The sequence below is a fragment of the Tachyglossus aculeatus genome, chromosome 25 (assembly GCF_015852505.1).
Source record: "Tachyglossus aculeatus isolate mTacAcu1 chromosome 25, mTacAcu1.pri, whole genome shotgun sequence".
NCBI lineage: Eukaryota > Metazoa > Chordata > Mammalia > Monotremata > Tachyglossidae > Tachyglossus > Tachyglossus aculeatus.
Genome location: NC_052090.1, coordinates 24616107 through 24631369, shown reverse-complemented (window position 1 = coordinate 24631369; position 15263 = coordinate 24616107). Strand labels below are relative to the sequence as shown.

The 15263-nt window shown below is 44.7% G+C and overlaps 1 non-coding gene across 1 annotated transcript; it reads right to left on the bottom strand.

Moving 5' to 3' along the window:
- Nucleotides 1–11857: 11857 nt before the first annotated feature.
- On the bottom strand, nt 11858–11995 carry LOC119945636. Its single transcript, XR_005456296.1, has one exon. It is a non-coding gene; the product is annotated as a small nucleolar RNA SNORA7 (small nucleolar RNA).
- Nucleotides 11996–15263: the final 3268 nt, after the last annotated feature.

Below are 15263 nucleotides of genomic sequence, written 5' to 3'. Positions count from 1 at the left end.
GAGCACGGGCTTGGGAGTCGGAGGTCATGGGTTCTAATCCCGGCTCCGCCACTAACTTTGGGCAAGTCACTTAACTTCTCTGTGCCTCGGTTATCTCATCTGTAAAAATGGGGATTAAGATTGTGAGCCCCACATGGGACAACCTGATTACCTTGTATCTACCCAAAGCTTGGAACAGTGCTTGGCACATAGTAAGAGCTTAAAAAATACTATCATTATTATTATTATCATTAATAATAATAATAATAATAATAATTACCACAATCATTACCATTAATATTATTACAGTCAACCACTTTTCCACCAAATTGATGAGCAACCCCTTTCCCCAACCCCAGCCCACCACCCAAATTGTAGAGAACCTGCCAGAATGTGGTTATGTATACATTCAACCATCCCCCATTATAACACTCTGTCATTCTACTTCTCTGGACCTCAGTTACCTTCACCTGTAAAATGGGTATGAAGAGTGTGAGCCCCAGGTGGGACAGGGACTGTGCCCAACCTGATTATCTTGCCACTACCTCAGTGCTTAGAACAGTGCTTGACACATAGTACACGCTTAACCAATACCATCACTGTTATTATTATTTAAGTGCTTTTTCACCACAACATGATTGAATTGTGATTTCGATGTTTCTCAAAAGGTTTTTGCACTTCAGAGTAATGCTGCAAGGTTTGCTTTAGCTTGAAGACTTCCTTTCCTCTCCCTGACAGTATCTGAAGTCTTTTGATTGTCTTGAAGGGTGAGCGAAGTCCAGGAATCACAGCAGATCGCAGACTTATTAAGCGTGACGGCCCGACAGAAGAACAGGGGAATGCATTAACTGAACATGGATTCATTCATTCAGTCGTACTTATTGAGCGCTTACTGTGTGCAAAGCGCTGTACTAAGCGCTTATGGATGAAAATGGGCTATAAAATAACGCAGACCATTAGGTGTTATGCTAGTGTAAATAAGCATCTGGTTACCCACTAGTGCTAATAACCACTGATTATTATCTGGAAAGGGGCAGACTACTCCAAACGAAATGTAGAAATGTCTTCCCCTTTTAGACTGTGAGCCCACTGTTGGGTAGGGACCGTCTCTATATGTTGCCAACTTGTACTTCCCAAGTGCTTAGTACAGTGCTCTGCACACAGTAAGTGCTCAATAAATATGATTGATTGATTGATAGAAAGCTTTATCATCTCCCATTACTTCTTCAGCCCATCACTGGTATTTATTGAGTGATTACTAGGTGTAGAGCACTGTACTGAGGGTTTGGGAGAGTACAGTAGAATCAGTAGACATGATCCCTGCCCTCAAAAAGCTTCCAGTCTAGTGGGCTGAATTGAGCACTTGGTGGAGAACGAGAGAGGCAGTAGACACAATCCTGCCTTCAAGGAGCTTAAAGTCCAGGAGGGGAATTTCACGTTTTTGCGACAGGAGTCACAAACATTACATTTGTTTTCCAAGTATCTTCCTATCCAGTCAGTGCTTACCTTCCCTGGACCAAACCCGATTTTCGATAATACGGAGATTGGAGAAAACATAACTGCCACAGGGTAGCAGAGAAGCACCCTTCTTTATGTAATTTATTAAGTGCTTATTGGGTGCCAGTTACCGTACTAAGCGTTGAGGTAGAGATACAAGAAATCGGGTTGGAAACGGTCCCTGTCCCGCATGGGGTTTACGGACTCAATCCCCACTTTACGGATGAGGGAACTGAGGCCTGGAGAAGTGAAGTGACTTGCCCAAGGTCACCCGGCAGGCCAGTGGTGGAGCCGGGATTAGAACTCAGGTCCTTCAGACTTCGAGGCCTGCGCTCTTCCCTATTAGGAAGTGAGAGAGGGATTGGAGGCAGAGCGGGCTATGACACACTTTTCCCTTCATAGCACAATAATAAACACTTCTTAATAATGTCATCAGTAAAGCCCTTTAGACTTTAAACAGTTCAAGTAGACACTTGGCTCCTGGCTTCGTCTCCTGGGGATCTGGAGAAGAGCAGGCGGCCCTCACACCGACTTGCACTTTCTGAACATTCAGTGGTATTTATTGAGCGCTTGCTGTGTGCAGAGCAGTGTACTAAGCGTTTGGAAAGTACAATTCAGCAACAGATAGCGTCAATCCCTGCCCAAGAACAGGCTCACAGACTAGAAGGGGGGAGACAGACAACAAAACAAAACAAATAGACAGGCATCAATAGCATCAATATCAATAAATAGAATTACAGAATATAATATATTATAGAATTATAGAACACCAAGGACATTAACTTTCCTCCAGGAATGATGTGATAATAGGGATAGTAGTAGTGGTAGGAGTTTAATTCTATTTGTTCTGACGATTTTGACACCTGTCTCCGTGTTTTGTTTAGTTGCCTGTCTCCCCCTTCTAGACTGTGAGCCCGTGGTTGGGTAGGGACCGTCTCTATATGTTGCTGACTTGGACTTCCCAAGCGCTTAGTACAGTGCTCTGCACACAGTAAGCGCTCAATAAATATGATTGAATGAATGAGTAGTAGCAGTAGTAAGTAGTGGTGGGGGAGTGGTGGTAGTAATAGTAGCAGTAGTAGTAATAATAATAATAATAATAGTAGTAGTAGTCCCCTGTAGATAATCTAGTTTAAAATAAGCTCTCCTCTAGGCTGTAAGCTTGTTAATAATAATAATAATAATAATCATTAGAATAATAATAATAATAATAATAATAGTATCTCTTAAGTGCTTACTATGTGCCAAGCACTGTTCTAACCTCTGGGATAGACCCCTGTAGATAATCTAGTTTAAAATAAGCTCTCCTCTGGGCTGTAAGCTTGTTAATAATAAAATAATAATAATGGTAGTATCTCTTAAGTGCTTACTATGTGCCAAGCACTGTTCTAACCTCTGGGGTAGTCCCCTGTAGATAATCTAGTTTAAAATAAGCTCTCTTCCAGGCTGTAAGCTTGTTAATAATGAAATAATAATAATGGTAGTATCTCTTAAGTGCTTACTATGTGCCAAGCACTGTTCTAACCTCTGGGGTAGATACAAGGTAATCAGGATGTCCCAGGTGGGGCTCACAGTCTTAATCCCCATTTTACAGATGAAGGAACTGAGGCACAGAGAAGTTAAGTGTCTTGCCCAAGGTCACACAACAGACAAGTGGCGGAACAGGGATTAGAACCCATGACCTCTGACTCCCAAGCCCGGGCTCTTTCCACTAAGACATGCTGCTTCTTGTTGTGGGCAGGGAGCACATCTGCTAACTCTGTTGTAGTAAGCACTTAGTACAGTGCTCTGCACATAGAAAGAGCTCAATAAATACCATTGTTTAATTGATTGATGGATTAATACCTGTCTCCCACTGTATCATCATCATCATCATCAATCGTATTTATTGAGCGCTTACTGTGTGCAGAGCACTGTACTAAGCGCTTGGGAAGTACAAGTTGGTAACATATAGAGACAGTCCCTACCCAGCTGTGGGCTCACAGTCTAAAAGGGGGAGACAGAGAACAAAACCAAACATACTAACAAAATAAAATAAATAGAATAGATATGTACAAGTAAAATAAATAAATAAATAAATAGAGTAATAAATATGTACAAACATATATACAAGTATACATGTAGGCTGTAAGCTCCTTGTAGACAGGGAAGGCATCTACCAGCTCTGTTGAATTGTTATTTCCCAAGTGCTTAGAACAGTGCTCTGTCACAATAAGCATTCAATAATTACCCTTGATTGATTGATAGCAGTAGCATCGATCAATTAATCAATGGTATTTATTGAGCACCTACTGTGTGCAAATCGCAGTACTAAGCGCTTGAGTATTAGTGGAAAGAGCACAGAACCGAAAGTCAGAAGAACTTGTTTGCTGCGTGAAACCACTTGTCTGCTATATGAACTTGGGCAAGTCACTTCACTTCTCTGTGCCTCAGTTTCCTTATCTGTGAAATGGGGATTTAATAACTGGTTCTGCTTTCACCTCAACTGGGAACCCCATGAGGGTTAGAGACTCTGTCGAACGGATTGCCTCGCATCTTTCCCAGCACCTAGTATAGTGCTCGGCACATAGTAAGTGCTGAACAAATACCACCATGATTATTTTTAGGGAGAAGTGACTACCTTTTATATTGTCCTCTCCCAAGCGCTTAGTAGAGTGCTCTGTACCCGATAAGCACTCGATACATATGATTGATTAACTAACTGAGTGAGTGAAGAGTGAGAGTTGAGGTGTAGTGGGAGAAGAGGGCGGAAAGGTAAGACGCAGAGAGCTGGTTTGGGAGACAGTAGGTTCCTTTAAATAAAATATTTCCCTGGCAGTTTCACAGTCTTTGTAACGCTTGATGGTCCAGAGGTCCTGGACAAGATTCAGCTGGTTTAAAATCAACTTAATGGAGGTCCCAAGAGTGCCCCTTTTCCTGTTCCCTAGTTTCTCCTCGTATCCCCGTTTCCCCAGGGAAAGGTCAAGGAGGTAATGAGAGAACTGGGGGACACACTGGAAATTCGGCTTTTGTGCTCCTGGGCCTTTGGTTTACACAGAAATCTCCTCTTGGACTCCTCAAAGCGCTCCGTGCTTTCTCCCGGAAAACAAGACAGGGGAATCTAGTCTGCGGAAGGCAGAAGCGGGGATTAATCCATCCACTGATCATCGCCGCCGAACAGTCAATCAATCGAACGTATTTATTGAGTGCTTAATGCGTGCAGAGCGCACAGCCCCGCCACTTGTCTGCTGGGTGACCTTGGTCAAGTCACTTTCACTTCTCTGGGCCTCAGTTACCTCATCTGGAAAAGGGGGATTGAGACTGTGAGCCCCACGTGGGACAGGGACTGTGTCCAACCCGATTTACTTGTAACCACCCCAGAGCTTAGTACAGTACTAGACTTATAGTAAGTGCATAACAAAGACCATCATTATAATGATTATTATTGTTCGCTCTCACACCACACCCATGGCCGGTGATCTAGGCAGGATCCAGAATATCACATATCAATATAATATCAGAATATCAATATCTAAGATACTTAGGCAGTGAGCCCCATGTGGGACAGGGACTGGATCTAACCTGATTTGCTAGTATCCCCCCCAGCTCTTACTACAGTGCCTGGCACACAATAAGCACTTAATAAATAGCACAATTATTATTATTAATATTGCACTGGAAAAAATTTATCTAATGAGTGGCTGAAATCTTTTCAATTTACACTCCGGCCCAAACCTATCCCACTCTACCCACTCAATCTATCAATATATCAAGTGTATCAATTGAACGTTTACTGTGTGCAGCGCACTGTTCCAAGGACTTGGGAGAGTACGATCCATCAGTGCTTTTTATTGAGTGCTTACTTTGCGAAGAGCACTGTACTAAGCGCTTGGGAGAGGAAAATATAACAGAGTTGGTAGACACATTCCTTGCCCACAAGGAGTTTACAGTCTAGAGGGGGAGGTGGACATAAATATAAATGAATAAATTACAGATCTGGACATTAGTCCCTTGGGGCTGAAGGAAGGGTGAATAAAGGGAGAAAATCAGGGTGACACAAAAGGGTGTAGGAGAAGAGGAAAGGAGGGCTTAGTCAGGGAAGGCCTCTTGGAGGAGACGTGACTTCAATAAAGCTTTGAAGGTGGGCAGATTAATTACCCTATGGATAGGAAGAGGGAGGGCGTCCCAGGCCAGAGAAAGGAATTACCCAGCTCCAAACGGCTGGACGCAATGATTTATTTATATTTTTGTTATTTCTGTTGGCATTTAAGGGTGGGATTTTTTTTCCTCTTCAAGTACTTAATGTAAAATAAACTCACACACCGATAAATTGGGAGCGCAGCAAAGGTTGCCAACCACACATTGGCCGCCGGACAGGGTGAACCTTGAAGTGTTCAGACGCTCAGGGTGTAACACAGAGACTTTAGAGACGTCCCCGGGGAGGGGGCTCACGTCTCTGCGGGCCCTCATCCTCCCCATGCTCTGCCTATGTGGCTGCCAGAATGGGGTCACGGGGATATTCGTAATCCATCAGAGGTATTTACTGAGTGCCTACGGTGTGCAGGGGGCTGTACTGAGCGGCAGCTACATACCCATCATTGGACTGAGTCAGTCAGTCAGTCATATTTATTGAGCACTTCCTGTGGGCAGAGGTATGGACTAAGCGCTAGGGAGAGTCCGCTATAAGGAGTACAATATGAGGAGACTGAGGCCCAGAGAAGTTAAGTGACTTGGCCAAGGTTGCCCAGCAGGTAAAGTGGCAGAGGTGGGACTAGAAAGCAGGTTACCCGACTAGTGCTTTTCATTCATTCATTCATTCATTCAATCGTATTTATTGAGCGCTTACTGTGTGCAGAGCACTGGACTAAGCGCTTGGGAAGTACAAGTTGGGAACATATAGAGATGGTGCCTACCTAACAGTGGGCTCACAGTCTAGAAGGGGGAAGACAGAGAGCAAAACAAAACATATTAACAAAATAAATGGAATAAATGTGTACAAATAAAATAGAGTAATAAATATGTATAAATAAAATGTATAAATAAATATGTATATATGTATATGTAAGGGCTCAATAAATAGAACTGAATGAATGCTAGTCCTGTATATGCTGGGGTTTCTTGGCAGCTACCGAGGTGGCTACTGTGAAGCAGCGTGGCTCAGTGGAAAGAGCATGGGCTTTGGAGTCAGAGGTCATGGGTTCAAATCCCGGCTCCGCCAATTGTCAGCTGTGTGACTTTGGGCAAGTCACTTCACTTCTCTGGGCCTCAGTTACCTCGTCTGTAAAATGGTGATTAAGAGTGAGAGTGCCCCCCCACCCCGAGACAACCTGATCACCTTGTAACCTCCACAGTGCTTAGAACAGTGCTTTGCAGATAGTAAGCGCTTAATAAATGCCATCATTATTATTATTATTATTATTACTGGAAAACATTCTCTAGCTGGTGGCTGAAAACTCTTCAATTTACACTCTGGCCTGAGCTGTCCCACTCTACCCCTTCAATCAATCAATCCATCAGTAAGCAGCATGGGTTAGTGGAAAGAGCCCGGGCTTGGGAGTCACAGGTCTTGGGTTCTAATCCTGGCTCTGCCACTTATCAGCTGTGTGACTTTGGGCAAGTCACTTAACTTCCCTGTGCCTCAATTAGCTCATCTGTAAAACGGGGATTAAGACTGTGAACCCCACGTGGGACAACCTGATTACCTTGTATTTACCCCAGTGCTTAGAACAGTGCTCGGCACATAGTAATCAATCAATCAATCAATCTTATTTATTGAACGCTTACTGTGTGCAGAGCACTGTACTAAGCGCTTGGGAAGTACAAGTTGGCAACATATAGAGACATTCCCTACCCAACAGTGGGCTCACAGTCTAAAAAGCGCTTAACAAATAACAAATGCCATCATTATTATTTGTACTAGTATTTTTGACAGCTTACTGTGTGCGGAGCACTGTCCTAAGCACTTGGGAGAGGACAATCAATTAATCAATGATATTCCTCTGCACACAGAAGGCACCCAGCACAGTATCAGGCACACAGTAGGCGCTCAGCACAGTGTTCCATATATAGCAGACTCCCAGCAGAGAGCTCTGCTCATAGTAGATGCCCAGCAAAGCCTTCTGCCTTCAATAGGCAGCCAATTTGGTGCTCTGCATACAACGGACACTTAGAGTTCATGTCTTCCTGCTCCTCAAGAACCTCCAGCAGTTACTTATACACCAGAGCATCAAACGGAAATGCCTCACTTTTGGCTTTAAAGTTCTCAATCCCCTCACACCCTCCTACCTCACTTCACTGCTCCTCTACTGCCAACCTTCTCACTGTCCCTCCGTCTCATCTACCTCACCGTCCACCTCTCACCCACGTCCCTCCTCTGGTCTGGAGTGCCCTCCCTCCTCAAATCCGACAAGCAAACTCTCTCCCCGACTTCAAAGCATCTCCTCCAAGAGGCCTTCCCTGACTAAACCCTCCTTTCCCCTTCTCCCACTCCCTTCTGCGTCACCTCGACTTTCTCCCTTTATTCACCCCCCTCCCAGTCCCACAGCACTTACGTCCACATCTGTCATTTTATTTACTTCTATTTGTGTGTGTGTCTCTCTCTAGATTGTCAGCTCGCTGTGGGCAGGGAATGTATCTGTTCTATTGTTATATCGTCCTCTCCCAAGCGATTAGTCCAGTGCTCTGTGCACAGTAAGCGCTCAATAAATACGATCGACTGACTGACTGACTTCTGACCCCCCGGATGCCACAGACCGGACGACAATTCCTCCACCTCACTCTCTCTGGACATTCCCGGCCAGCCCATTCTCTCCACGATAGCTTTGGCATTTCGGTTGACGCCCCCATCCCGAATCCCACCTCCCTCCCGGTTTTCCCGCTCTCCTCTCGTTTGGACACACGGCCGGGCAGGGACTGGGTTTCCATTTTCCGTCCGGTCCACTTGAGGTAATCAGACTGTAGCCATCCGACCGGCCAGCCAGAGCCTCCTTCCGGAAGGCCCCAGAATCAATATTTATTCGGCAAGGAGTCCTATGGGTCCCCCCTCTCCTCCAATAAATTACCCTTTATACCCCAAATATCCAGGCAGAAAACAGGAGAGTTGATGAATGGGAGTCTGGGGATTTGGCGGGAGATCGCGGCACGGAGCTTATGATGGATACTTTCGGATGATTAATACCGGGAATTCTCAGTAGAATTGGAGCTGTCTTAACCCAGGAGAGGACTGTGCATTTGCTGTTTATAGAAGCAGATAACATCAAAGAAGCCCTGCTCATGTTAAGCAAATACAGAATTCTAGGTCAGTGCAAATTAATCCTGCAGGAATAAGGAAACGGCCTTAATGACCGGGAGATCTATATGTTATCACTTTTCATGCGCAGGGTGGAAAATGGCAAGACTCTTAATGGGTTTTACAAGCGGCTAGGCTACCTGTCTCGGGCAAACAGCTGTGAGGAGTTGACATTTTCTCCATTAGAGAGTCTTTCTCCTGCTCCATCTGTAGCCGGCTAATGAAGTGCAGAAGTTTCAGAGATTTTAAAAATTGATTCGGGGGTGGTTGTGGGGGGAGGAGGCCGCCCCATTTTGTCATCGCGTTTCACAACAAAACACGCCATAAATCGCGCTGTCCTCTGGATATTCTTACCCGCTAAGTGGCCGTGGAGATTGACAAATTAAAGTCCTCCCGCTTATGGGAGATATGTAAAACAGATGGTGTTTTCAAGAGTAAATCGGGAAGGGGGCTTCTTCTTCTTCATCGGGGCATTCATTTAGATTAGAGCACGTTCTCTAGAAGGCTTGAAAAGATGGGATCCGTGGACAAGCGTTCAAATCCCGGCTCTGCCACCTGTCTGCCGTGTGACCTTGGGCAAGTCGCTTCACTTCTCTGGGCCTCTGTTTCCTCAACGGCGAAATGGGGATTCAATCCCTGTTCTCCCTCCAGCTTAGCTTGGGAGCCCCGTGTGAAATCTGATTATCTTGCATCTACCCCAGTGCTTAGTACAGTGCTTGGCAAAGAGTAAGCGCTTAACAAATAATGATAATAGTGATAGTAATAGTAGTAATTATGGTATTCATTAAAAGCTTACTATGTGCTTGTTCTAAGTGCTGGGATAGATACAAGTTAATCAGGTTGGACTCAGTCCCTGTCCCACATGGGGCTCACAGTCTTAATTCTTATTTTACAGATGAGTTAGCTGAGGCCCAGAGAAGTGAAGTGAATTGCTCAAGGTCACACAGCAGACAAGTGGCAGAGCCAGGATTAGAACCCATATCCTTTGACTCTCAAGCCCGGACTCTTGCCACTAGGCTATATCACGGTTATTACTATTCTTTCCTCTGAAGCTGCATGGGGAAGTGTGAACCTCTTGCTAAAAGTGAAGTCGGTCTCTAAGTCATTCCATTAGGCAGGGATTGTGTCTACCCAAAGTCTTAGTACAGTGTCTTATGCAAAGAAAGCGCTCAATAAATACCATCAGTTTGATTGTCCCCAAGGAGTTTATAGTCTAATGGGAGAGACAGAGAGAAATTATTGGCAGATAGTGAAAGCTGGAGGATGAAACAGAGAAGCAGCGTGGCTCAGTGGAAAGAGCGTGGGCTTTGGAGTCAGAAGTCATGGTTTCAAATCTCAGCTCCACCAATTGTCAGCTGTGTGACTTTGGGCAAGTCACTTCACTTCTCGGGGCCTCAGTTCCCTCATCTGGAAAATGAGAATTAAGACTGTGAGCCCCATGTGGGACAGGGATTGAGTCCAACCTGATTAGCTTGTATCTATCCCAGCACTTAGAACAAGTGCCTGGCACATAATAAGATTTTAATAAATACCATAATTACTACTATTACTATGGGGATTATATGTTATCACTGGGGATTAAATGGGGATTAAGACTGTGAGCCCCCCGTGGGACAACCTGATCACTTTGTAACCTCCCCAGCACTTAGAACAGTGCTTTGCACATAGTAAGCACGTAATAAATGCCATTATTATTATTAAACTGATAAATTAATAACTAAGTATACAGATAAGTAAATGAATTAAATCTCTAAATAAATACAAGTATAATGAATAATTAAATGTACAGATAAGTAAATGAATTAAATTTCTAAATTCATTCATTCATTCAATCAAATTTATTGAGCGCTTACTGTGTGCAGAGCACTGTACTAAGCGCTTGGGAAGTACAAGCCGGCAACATAGAGACGGTCCCTACCCAACATCGGGCTCACAGTCTAGAAGGGGGAGACAGACAACAAAATAAAACATGTAGACAGGTGTCAAAATCAATAAAAAATAAATAAATGCAAGTACAAATAGATACACCAGAGTTGAGGACGAGAATAAAATACATGAGTTTACTTGTGTGTTTTTGGGTTGATATCACTGGGTTATTGTGATTTAATATTTAATTCTCTACTATTTCCCCTGTCCATGGCTGTTTTAGTGTCTGTCTCCCGCTGTGGACTGAAAAATGCTCTGGGCAGGGATCATTCTACCAACTTCATTGTATTTTTCTAAACGCCTAGTACAGTGCTCTGCACACAGTCTTGTCTTGTTTTATGCCTTTCAGCCATCTCCGACCCATAGCGGAGAAGCAGCGTGGCTCAGTGGAAAGAGCCCGGGCTTTGGAGTCAGAGGTCATGGGTTCAAATCCCAGCTCCGCCAACTGTCAGCTGTGTGACTTTGGGCAACTCACTTCACTTCTCTGTGTCTCAGTTACCTCATCTGTAAAATGGGGATTAAAACTGTGAGCCTCCCGTGGGACAACCTGATCACCTTGTAACCTCCCGAGTGCTTCAAACAGTGCTTTAGACATAGTAAGCACTTAACAAATGCCATTATCATTATTCATCATCATCATCATCATCAATCGTATTTATTGAGCGCTTACTATGTGCAGAGCACTGTACTAAGTGCTTGGGAAGTACAAATTGGCAACATATAGAGACAGTCCCTACCCAACAGTGGGCTCACAGTCTAAAAGGGGGAGACAGAGAACAAAACCAAACATACTAACAAAATAAAATAAATAGAATAGATATGTACAAATAAAATAAATAAATAAATAGAGTAATAAATATGTACAAACATATATACATATATACAGGTGCTGTGGGGAAGGGAAGGAGGTAAGATGGGGGGGATGGAGAGGGGGACGAGGGGGAGAGGAAGGAAGGGGCTCAGTCTGGGAAGGCCTCCATAATTATTATTATTATTATAGCAAAACCACGGACACATCTCTCCCAGAATGCCCCACCTCCACCTGCAATCGTTCTGGTAGAGGATCCATAGTGTTTTCTTGGTCAAAATTCAGAAGTGGTTGACAAATGCCTCCTTTGGCACAGTAAACCTGAGTCTCTGCCCTCGACTCTCTACCGGGCCACTGCTGCTCAGCACAGGTGAGTTTTGACTTGTAGCAGATGACTTTCCACTCGCTAGCCACTGCCCAAGCTAGGAATGGAATGGACAGGCCTCTGCTTGACTCTCCCTCCTGTAGCCGAGACTGATAGAGTCCTGGAAACTCTCCAGGTGTGATTCTGAGAGGAGCTACACACAGTAGGCACTCAATAATCAATCAATCAATCAATCAATCGTGTTTATTGAGCACTTACTGTGTGCAGAGCACTGTACTAAGTGCTTGGGAAGTACAAGTTGGCGACATATAGAGACAGTCCCTATCCATCAGCGGGCTCACAGTCTAAAAGGGGGAGATAGAGAACAAAACCAAACATACTAACAAAATAAAATAAATAGAATAGATACGTACAAGTAAAATCAATCAATCAATCGAGTAATAAATATGTACAAACATATATACATATATACAGGTGCTGTGGGGAAGGGAAGGAGGTAAGATGGGGGGGATGGAGAGGGCGACGAGGGGGAGAGGAAGGAAGGGGCTCAGTCTGGGAAGGCCTCCTGGAGGAGGTGAGCTCTCAAAATCGGGCTGGGGGGGAGCTTCCTGGAGAAAGCAGGGGTTTAGGAGGGCTTTGGAAATGGGGAGAGCTGTGGTGTGGTGGAAAGTGCTTTGGGGAAATAATAATAATAATATTGACATTTATTAAGCTCTTACTATGTGCAAAGCACTGTTCTAAGCACTGGGGAGGTTACAAAGTGATCGTGTTGTCCCACGTGGGGCTCACAGTCTTAATCTCCATTTTCCAGATGAGGTAACTGAGACACGGAGAATAATAAGAATAATGTCATTTATTAAGCGCTTACTATGTGCAAAGCACTGTTCTAAGCGCTGGGGAGGTTGCAAGGTGATCAGGTTGTCCCGCAGTGGGCTCACAGTCTTAATCCCCATTTTCCAGATGAGGTAACTGAGGCACAGAGAAGCAAAGTGACTTGCCCAAAGTGACACAGCCGACAATTGGCGGATCTGGGATTTGAACCCATGACCTCTGACTCCAAAGCCCGTGCTCTTTCCACTGAACCACGCTGCTTGTCATGAAATGAAAATGCTCTACGAATTCAAATTATTATTATTATTATTATTACTGGGACTTAATGAACTGGATTATTCCCCAGCATGAAGCCAACCCATCAATCATTGGTTTTTATCGAGCGTTTACTGTGTGAAGAGCAGTATCCTAAGCACTTGCATGTGTGCCCACTATGGGCAGGAATTGTCTCTATTTATTGCTGAATTGTACTTTCCAAGCGCTTAGTACAGTGCTCTGCACACAGTAAGCATTCAATAAATACAATTGAATGAATAAGACAACATAATAGAGTTGGTAGTCACGTTCCCAGCCCACAAGGAGCTTACAGTCTAGAGGGGGAGACAGACATGAATAGAAATAAATAAATGATGGATATGGACATAAGCGCCGATGAGGCTGAGGGAGGGGTGAATATCAAGTGCTTAAAAGGGACAGGTCTAACTTCAAACGTCACACAGAAGGGAGAGGGAGTTGGAGAAAAGAGGGCTTCAGTGGTGAAGGTTTTAGTCTCATCAAAAAACCTCCCACACTCCTAGCACTTCAACATCGCTAAAATCTGCCCTTTTCCCTCCATCCAAACCACAACCACGCTAATACAATCACTCATCCTCTCCTGCCTGGATTACCTCATCAGCCTCCTTGCTGACCTCCTTGCTGTCTCTCCCCACGCCAGTCCATACATCACTCTGCTGCCCAGATCATTTTTCTACAAGAACGTTCAGGACATGTCACCCCGCTCCTCCAATAACTCCAGTGGTTGCCCATCCACTGCCTATCCAAGATAAACTCCTCACCACTGACTTTAAAGCAGTCCATCACCTTGCTCCCTCCTACCCTTGCCCCCTCACTTCTCTCCTTCTACAACCTAGCCCACACACTCCACTCCTCTGATGCCACTAACCTTCTCGCTGGGCCTCCATGTCACTTGTCTCACCGCCAACCCCTGGCCCACATCCTCCTCCGGCCTGGAATGCCCTCCCTCCTCACATCCAACAGTCAGTGACTCTCCCCTCTTTCAAAACCATACTGAAGGCCCATCTTTCCCTTTCTAAGCCCCACTTTTCCTCATCTCCCACTCCCTTCTGTGTCACCCTGACTTGTTCCCTTTTCTTTTCCCCCCTTCCAGGCCCACAGCACTTCTGTACGCATCTGTCATTTTATTTATTTGTACTCGTGTCTGCCTCCCCACCTCTAGCTAGACTGTAAGCCCGTTGCAGGCAGGGAATGTGTCTGTTTATTGTTGTATTGTATTCTCCCAAGTGCTTAGTACAGTCCTCTGAACACAGTAAGCACTCAATAAACATGACTGCCTGAATGGATCTATTCGTGCCACTCAACTTTCAGCGATTTCTCCTGGATATATTTGCACTGTTGTATCTTTGGTTTTGCTTCCCTTGTTGGACTTTGAACTCCTTGAGAGCAAGGGCCCTGCATCTTGCTCTATTGGACTCTCCCAAGACCTCAGTACAATTCCCTCATGGTCTAGGTACTCACTAAGTACTAGTGATTGATTGATTGATAGGCAATTCCTCTTCCCCTCTTCAAAGCCTTATCGAAGACCTATCTCCTCCAAGAGGCCTTCCCCGACTAAGCCCTCCTTTCTCTTCTACTCCCACTCCCTTCTGCGTCATCCTGATTTGCTCCCTTTATTCACCCCTCTCTCTGCCCCACAGCACTTATATCCAAATCGGTAATTTGGACAGATATTAAAATAAATTACAGATATGGATGTAAGTGCTGTGCGGCTGAGGGTCGGGTGAATAAAGGGAAGAAATCCAAGTACAAGGGTGTAGCAGAAGGGAGAGGGAGTAGGGGAAATGAGACCTTAGTCAGGGAAGGCCTCTTGGAGAAGGTGAGATTTTAACAGGGCTTTCAAGGCGGGGAGAGTGATACTCTGTCAGATATGAAGGAGGGAGTTCCAGATCAGAGGCAGGATTCATTCATTCATTCAATCGTATTTATTGAGTGCTTACTGTGTGCAGAGCACTGTACTAACCGCTTGATAAGAGGTTGGTGGCAAGATGGACCCTGCTTTGCTGTTGGCCGTGGTGGGTTTTCCACCCCCGGGTTGCTGGAGGACCTCAGACCAGCTGATACAAGCATGGAAATCCACTTCCAGCTTCATGAGGGCCCAGAGAGGAGTCGGATGGACCAAGAATAATAATAATAATAAATAGTACTTGTTAAGTGCTTGCTATGTGCCAAACACTAAGGCTGTAGTAGAGACAAGTTAATCAGGTTGGACACAGTCCTTGTCCCACATGGGGCTCACACTCTTCATCCCCATTTTCCAGATAATAATAATAATAATGTTGGTATTTGTTAAGCGCTTACTATGTGCCAAGCACTGTTCTAAGCGCTGGGGGGAT